Source organism: Silene latifolia, chromosome Y (genome assembly GCF_048544455.1).
Source record: "Silene latifolia isolate original U9 population chromosome Y, ASM4854445v1, whole genome shotgun sequence".
NCBI lineage: Eukaryota > Viridiplantae > Streptophyta > Magnoliopsida > Caryophyllales > Caryophyllaceae > Silene > Silene latifolia.
In genome coordinates this window covers 217577709-217584966 of record NC_133538.1, presented here as the reverse complement: position 1 = coordinate 217584966, position 7258 = coordinate 217577709, and the positions used below count along the sequence as shown (strand labels likewise).

General features: G+C 42.5%; 1 non-coding gene across 1 annotated transcript; it reads right to left on the bottom strand.

Moving 5' to 3' along the window:
- Positions 1 to 6223: 6223 nt before the first annotated feature.
- Positions 6224 to 6330, bottom strand: LOC141636641 (small nucleolar RNA R71). The gene has a single exon (XR_012541243.1). It is a non-coding gene; the product is annotated as a small nucleolar RNA R71 (small nucleolar RNA).
- Between the last annotated feature and the right edge of the window lie 928 nt (positions 6331 to 7258).

Here is a 7258-nt window from a genome sequence, read left to right as displayed (position 1 = left end):
CCTTCGAGAAGGCCACAGTCTCTTCCACCTCCGTCAGAAACTCAGCAATACGAGAGGGAACCTCATCCTCCATTTCACGGGCAACAGCCCGCGCTTCTTCAAGATCGGACAAAGCACACTGGTTAGCCAAACTAATCTGGGCTAACTCATATATCGCCTCCCCAGCTTTTCACTCGGAGTGAGCAAGCTGACCTTGCAACTCAAAAGAAGACATTCTCAAAGCCACCACCTGAGTTGTGGCATCCCTCAGAGATGCGTCAGAACGAGACAAATGCTCCTCCAGAGAGCCAACGCTCTCCTCTCCTAACCTAAGTACAGAAGTCGTTTCCTCTAGTCTTTGATACGCAAGTTGGGCCTCGCCCTCGGCGTCCGCCTTGGCCCTCAACGCAAATTATCTCTCACAAAGAAAACCCTAGAGATCCAAAGAAAACCCCTGAATATGCCGATAAGACTGAGAAACATACTTACAGGCTATCCGGTCCCTATGCATAATGGCATTCAGTTCACCAATGCGACCAAAAAAATCCTCGGCATGCCTGGGACACGGAGGAAGAGGTTCGGGAAGCTCTATATACTTCACGTACTACTAGAGGTTGAAGGTGGATCCGAGCCTGCCGAAGCCTCTCTTCTCGAGGCAAAGTAGCCCCAATCCTTTTCCTCCGACGCCGAAGTAGAAGTCCAAGAAAAAAATGTGGCATAAGCTAAGATAGGAGAAAGGAAGAGCGACGGCGGAAAAGAAATGACAAGATCAAACCTTGAGTAAAGCTACCATTTATAGCAACGCAATCACCCGACGGTTCATAAATGGCAGAAGGGCAATCAATGTAGTCCCCCCAACTACCGAGAGTAGCTAAGAGGAGGAGGCCCAATGAAACCTGTTCAAATGATTGAATAAGGGCCCACACAATCAAAGAGCCATAGACGGAAAAGAAATAGAATGACGAAAACCGTTTTTTTATTCTATAAAATTCCGAGCATCACAAAAGTTGTATATGCCGACTGCACAAGGTAAAATAGCAAAAGAAAAGCTAAAGCTATGACGACCGGCATGAGACCTTCAAGTAATAGATCTTTGACAAAGTAACAAAGTACGTTGGACGATTCACCCGAAACCTACGAGGCGAGCAACTTCGATCACGCTACCACACATGAGAGGAAACCTCATCCCAGGACACTTGATCAGCCTAAGAGCATGGCTAACTTAATCGGGCGTTGGAGGTTAAAACCTTCAAGGATACAGCCTCCAAGCCAGCGCACACCCGGAGACATGCCCAAACCTCGAAGGAAGAGCATGTCTGGAGGAGTGACGACCGCGAGGAGAAGCCAACCCGATATGAACTCCTAGACATGGAGGAGAGAAGTCGCTCTGAAAGGATGACTGCAGAGAACATAAGTAACCGAACGATGCCGGAGGAAAGTGGGAACCAAAATAGAACCCGTTTCCCACTAAACAGCCATCGTCCATAACAACCCATCTTAGCTTCCGACACAAGGCTGGATCTTCACTGAGAATGGGCACTACAGTTGCAAGAAACCAAGGCAAAGTAATGAGAGATACATACTGCCCCATGGACATCTCCCATCCGGTCCAACTCCGGTCGGTGAAAGTGAAGATACCATCAACTTTCCAACCTGCCAAGGACATTTTTGGTCGCGTGGGTGACCTGGGTCCCATTATGCAGAGGGCCTTGATAGCATGTGAGTATATTTCTCAGTCTTGTCGGCATATTCAGGGGTCTTATTTGGATCTCCAGGGTATTCTTCGTGAGAGAGACTTGGCATTGAGGGCCACGACGGATGCCGAGGGAGAAGCCCAACTTGCATCTCCAAGACTGGAGGAGACGACTTCTGCACTTAGGTTGGCAGAGGAGAGGGTTGGCTCTATGGAGGAGCGTTTATCTCGTTCTGACGCATCACTGAGTGATGCTGAGACTCAGGTGGCGGTTTTGAAAAAGACTTCTTCTGACTTGTAGGGTCTACTTGACCACTCCAAGCAAAAAAGCTGAAGAGGCGATAACTTAGTTTGCCCTGGTTAGTTTGGCTAACCAAGGTGCTTTATCCGATATTGTAATACCCGTCTTTTTAGGGACCCGTTGGCCGACGTTGACTGACCTTAGACACTGATCTTGACCTTAGGAGAACTTAAGGGCGATGTCTTGTTACGATGTGAGTTTTGGTTTGTGTGGGACTCAATCTAGCTGAGGCTACTTGATCGAGTAGCTTGGGAGCTCGATCGAGTAGGGGTCAGTCGATCTATTAAGTTAGTTACTCGATCGAGTAACGAGTTTACAGCGGGGATTTATAAATCGTGTTTCGTGAAACCTCAAATCATTTCCGCACTTCATTTCCTAAACCTCGATGTCGTCACTCTCCTTCACCTTTACCATAGCCCTTACCTTGGAGGATGTTTACACCATGAGAATGGGATGGTAGAGTCGAGTAGCGGTCTTGACGCCGGGTTTCTATGCTTAGGTATGTTATCGTCATCATCATCATCATCGTCGTCGTTGTTTTCAGTTAGGATTGTAGCGATAGTGATAGATGGTTGTACTGTTTGTATAGGTGTATTGCTTGGTTGATTGGTGCCTTGTGATCGGAAGCAGAATCGCTGTGGTGCGCTAAAGGTAGGTTCGCCTACTCAGTACTGTTGGTTTTCTAGAGTGTCTTTTGATGTGGTTTGGTTGTTGTAGTGTCGGTGTGGTTGATTGATTGTGGTAATTGGTAGGTGTTGTGTTGTTTCGTTTATCATTGTTATGGTGCAGCTGATTGTGATTGTTTGACTATGGTTCTCGAGGTGCGTCCTTGGCTGAGTGGAGTCACTTGCGGGAGTGGCTTCACGCCCGTAGTTCGCCCTCCTTGGAACCCGCCACGGGAGGGGATATGAACATTAATGGACATGGATTTATTGCTCGGTATGATGAGCGGGGCTTAGGTGGGAACGGCTGCGGTCCCCCACTGGCAGGACTGGTCCAGTGGACAGTCGGTGACGGTTATTGGTGGATTAGAGATGTATGTGTGTGTGTGTCTGTGTGTGTGATTTGTGTACTTATGCTGTGTCCGTGATTGTTGGTGTATTTTCCTCAGTTACTGACCTTGTGTGGTTTGTCTTGTTATTTATTTCTGTTGTGTCTGCTGTGATCCCTATGGTGAGCAGTCAGTCTTAGCAGGTTGTGATCTGGATGTTAGCTGGATGCTTGGCGGGACAAGTCTCTCACGAGTCACAACAGAAGTAGTTATTATAGCTGATAGTGGTTTTGAGTTTTATCTTATTTATATCAGTAGTTTTGTCAATCGCTGTAATATAACTTAATTGTTCTTTTATCGGCATTTGATTATTACTGTCCTTGGGCAACCGAGAAGGTAACGCCCTTATATTCCGGGGAAGGTCTTGTTAAGGCTCATTGGTATATAAGGGTGTTACAAAGTGGTATCAGAGCGACAACTTTGGAACCTGTAACCAATGAGCCTAATGAACGTAGTGAGTCTAATAAAATGAACATGGTGTATGTATCTTGGGAGCCCCAGCTGATGCTAGATTTTGGGTGAGTAGGCACCCTCGTTTCAAAATCATGGCCCTATTATGCTTAAGCCAGTCACCAGTTATGGGAATGTCGAGTCGAAAATTTTGTGCCTAGTATGTATAACGGATATGATAGAAATGTTTGTGATGGAGTCCTTGTGAAGCTGGTTTGTGTAATTGTGATGAGAAACTGTGAAAGTCTGTAGTTGAGTAGAAATGTGTATGAAAGTAATGGAAGTGGTGGAATGCTTATAATACGTGACAGTGTGGTGCGATGTGGTGGTAACAGTGTTTTCTTGATGTGATCAATATTTGAGCATATTTAGTCCCCGAATTAGTCTCGTTCCTATGCTTTTCAGTGCATATTTTGAGTCATTTACTATCTTTAGTCCTTTGTTTTGCATATCCTTTGAGGGGTTGTTTCCTTGATAGGAGAGGAGTGCAAACCTTGCATTTTCATGGCAAAATCGAGCTAAATTAATCGAATCTAATGACCAAGCATCAAAGAGAAGACAAGACTAGAAGGCCTTTGTACATAATGGAGTAGATGGGCAATGATGAAGAAGATCCTTGCAGCCCCGACAAAATCCCGGAGGATTGTTGGAAGAAGAAAAGAAGAAAAGGAAGGTGAGATAGAATCCGCTCGTCCCATCACTCGGGACGCCCGTCCAGCAGCTCCCCAGGATTCTCGTCCCTGCCACCAGGCCGCCCGTCCAAAAGCTCCCCAATCCGCCCGTCCCGACCCTTGGATGCTCGGATTGTACTCCTGAGGGACACGTCCTCTTCTTTCTTCACTTGAGATGCGCATATTTTTGGAACACTAGCTAAAAGGAGACCCGCATCTTTTCTTGAGAGGAGCGATTCCTCAAGGACTTAATCGTCATTTAAGCCCTTAGTAACCGTAATTTGTGCACATAATCCCCACTATAAATACCCCATTAGTCTAATTAGATTATCATGTTCTTCTTATCAATGTTTAGTGTAGTTTATATTATTCTAATCTATCTTTAATCTTGTAATCAACTTCTAATCAAGTATTAATACAAATCTCATTTCCATAATTTCTCTATTGTTCATCTTTTATTTTGGGTAATTGAAGATTATTTGAGTTTATTGGGAGATTGACAACCTTCCATCAATCACCAAGTACTTCTATTATTCTTTGCATTATTATTTTGGAATCATCATTAGGTATAATTCTCTTAATCCCTTTTTAACTATTGTTAATCATCTTCATTTATTCATCATGTTTTGTTTTGTTAATGTGATTGACAACCTTGTTAACATGTTAAACTTGATAATGAGTGAGTAGTTTCCTTAACTAGGGTTAATGTGTAATTAGGGGAAACCAACATGGGGGATGATTCATGCTTAATTTAATATTTTTTCATAATTTATTTGCTTGCTTGTTGTGATCTCAACTTATGCACATGTTATGTTTGATGAAATGCGAGCCTATGAATCCTTGCGTTTTTTACCCATCACTTACCTTTTCAATGAGACTTGTAAGACATAAACCAACTCGAGTCTCATTAGACCATGCATATAGTTGAGTAGGGAGGATTAAGTCGACTTGTAGGTGTTGTACAATCTAATCGATTCGGCTCCGGGGCCAAAACCTTTCTAGGATTGTAAGATATAAACCAACTCGATCCTATCACAATAATAATTGCTTGCTTATAATTTGAGAATATGTTTGTATGATCAATTCCCATGAATCCCCTATAAAGCCATGACACCCTAGTGCTTTTAATCAATTGTTTACATCTCATTTTAGTCATCTTTCTTGTTTACTTTTATTGTTATTTAGTTTAGTGATCTTCTTATCTCAACCCAAATTGTGACACCCCTAGACACCACTACTTGCAATCGAAAATCCTACATCAATACCCGTCCCTTGGGATCCGACCTTTACTTGCCTCTTTACTAGTAGTAGAGTTGTTTGTGAAGTTATAAATATTGTTTTGGTCTAGGTGCTCCTAACGACAAGTAACCGAAATCTAAGCTCAAAGCGGACTTGATTTGATTTTCTTTAATTGTTATTAGTTGTGTCTTTCTTTGCCTTGGGGAAGTAAAACTCCTCAAGGTTTGTTCTAATTGTTTTCGAGTTGTTTGATATTTTGCATGCCTAGAAGATCACAAGGTAACTTGTTATCCATTGATCACGAAATTGAGAGGACTTTGACAACCAATAGAAGACTTGCTAGAAATACTTTGAGAGGTATTGGTGAGGTTGTAGATATTCAACCAAACACTATTGAGTTCATCAACCCTTTTGCAAGAGAAGGTGAGGAGAACCCAACACAAAATCAATTACACAATCAACCCACAATGCCTAAGTTTTCCTCACATTCCGTACCAACCGAGGAGAACCTACCCAATGGTACTCCCACACCACAACACTTAACCGGAAATTTCATTGCAAAATCCGCATTTATCCAATTAGTCGAAAGAAGCCAATTTGGGGGGATGCCTAGTGAAGACCCTCATTCCCACATGAAAACTTTTTGTGACTATTGTGATACGATTTCACAAACCGGAGTGACTTAAGACCAAATTCGATGGGTCTTATTTCCTTTTTCTCTAATTGGCACCGCGAAACAATGGGTGAAAAGCCTTGACAAGTCTACTCTTGGAATTGACTCTTGGAATAAGTTGGCTCTAGCTTTCTACAAGAAATTCTACCCTACGGAAAAGACTAACATGCTAAGAGCTCAAATTACGGGTTTTAAGCAAAGGGACGAAGAATACTTGTATGAAGCTTGGGAGCGATTCAAAGGAATTTGTCGCTCATGTCCTCATCATGGACTTAGCGAGTGGTTCTTGGTACAACAATTTTGGAATGGTCTTTATGAAGACTCAAGAAACATTCTCAACATGGGATCAAATGGTATGTTCACTGACGATAATCAAACTTGGAACAAAATTGAGGAAATAGCGGTTTATAATTCACAATATAGTAGACCTTCCAAGGCTACTAGAGGAGGAAAGCATGAAGTGGACTCTATTACTCAATTGGGTGCTCAACTTAGTGCTCATATTGATACTATCAACTTGAAGTTTGAGAAGCCTATGGCTAAGCTTGAAGAAGTCACAAAATCACCAAAGCATCATATTAATGCCATGGTGGCATCTTCATCAATCCCAAGTGGGATATGTGAGAATTGTGGAACTTTGGGACATGACCAAAGTGAATATAGGGGAACGAATGAGTAAGTGAACGCTTTTCAAGCATACAAAAATGGTACTCCTTATTCTAACTATTACAATGAAAACACCAAATTCCACCCAAATATCTCATACAAAAGCCAAAATGTTCAAAACCCTCAACCAACATACAACCCGCCTCCCATAAGAATTCAAAATTAAAGACCCTTTTTCAACGAAAACCAAGGTTATCAAAATCAAACTCCATACAATCAACAAAATGACCAAGGTTTTGATGTTCAAAAAGCGGTCCTCCAAATGCAAAAGAATCAACAAGAAGTTTTCACTCAAATGCAAAAAGATAGCCAAGCAAAAGACATTACCATTAACAACATCCTAGCCCACACAAAAATGTTGGAAACTCAATTGACCCAACTAGCATCTTCAAACTCTTAACGACAAAAGGGGCAATTACCACCTCAAAGTAATCCCCCAAGACATGAAACAGTTAGTGCCATTCACTTGAGGAGTGGTACGAGATATGAAGCACGAAAGAAGCAAATTGAGGATGAAGTTGTGGAAGCTAGTGAT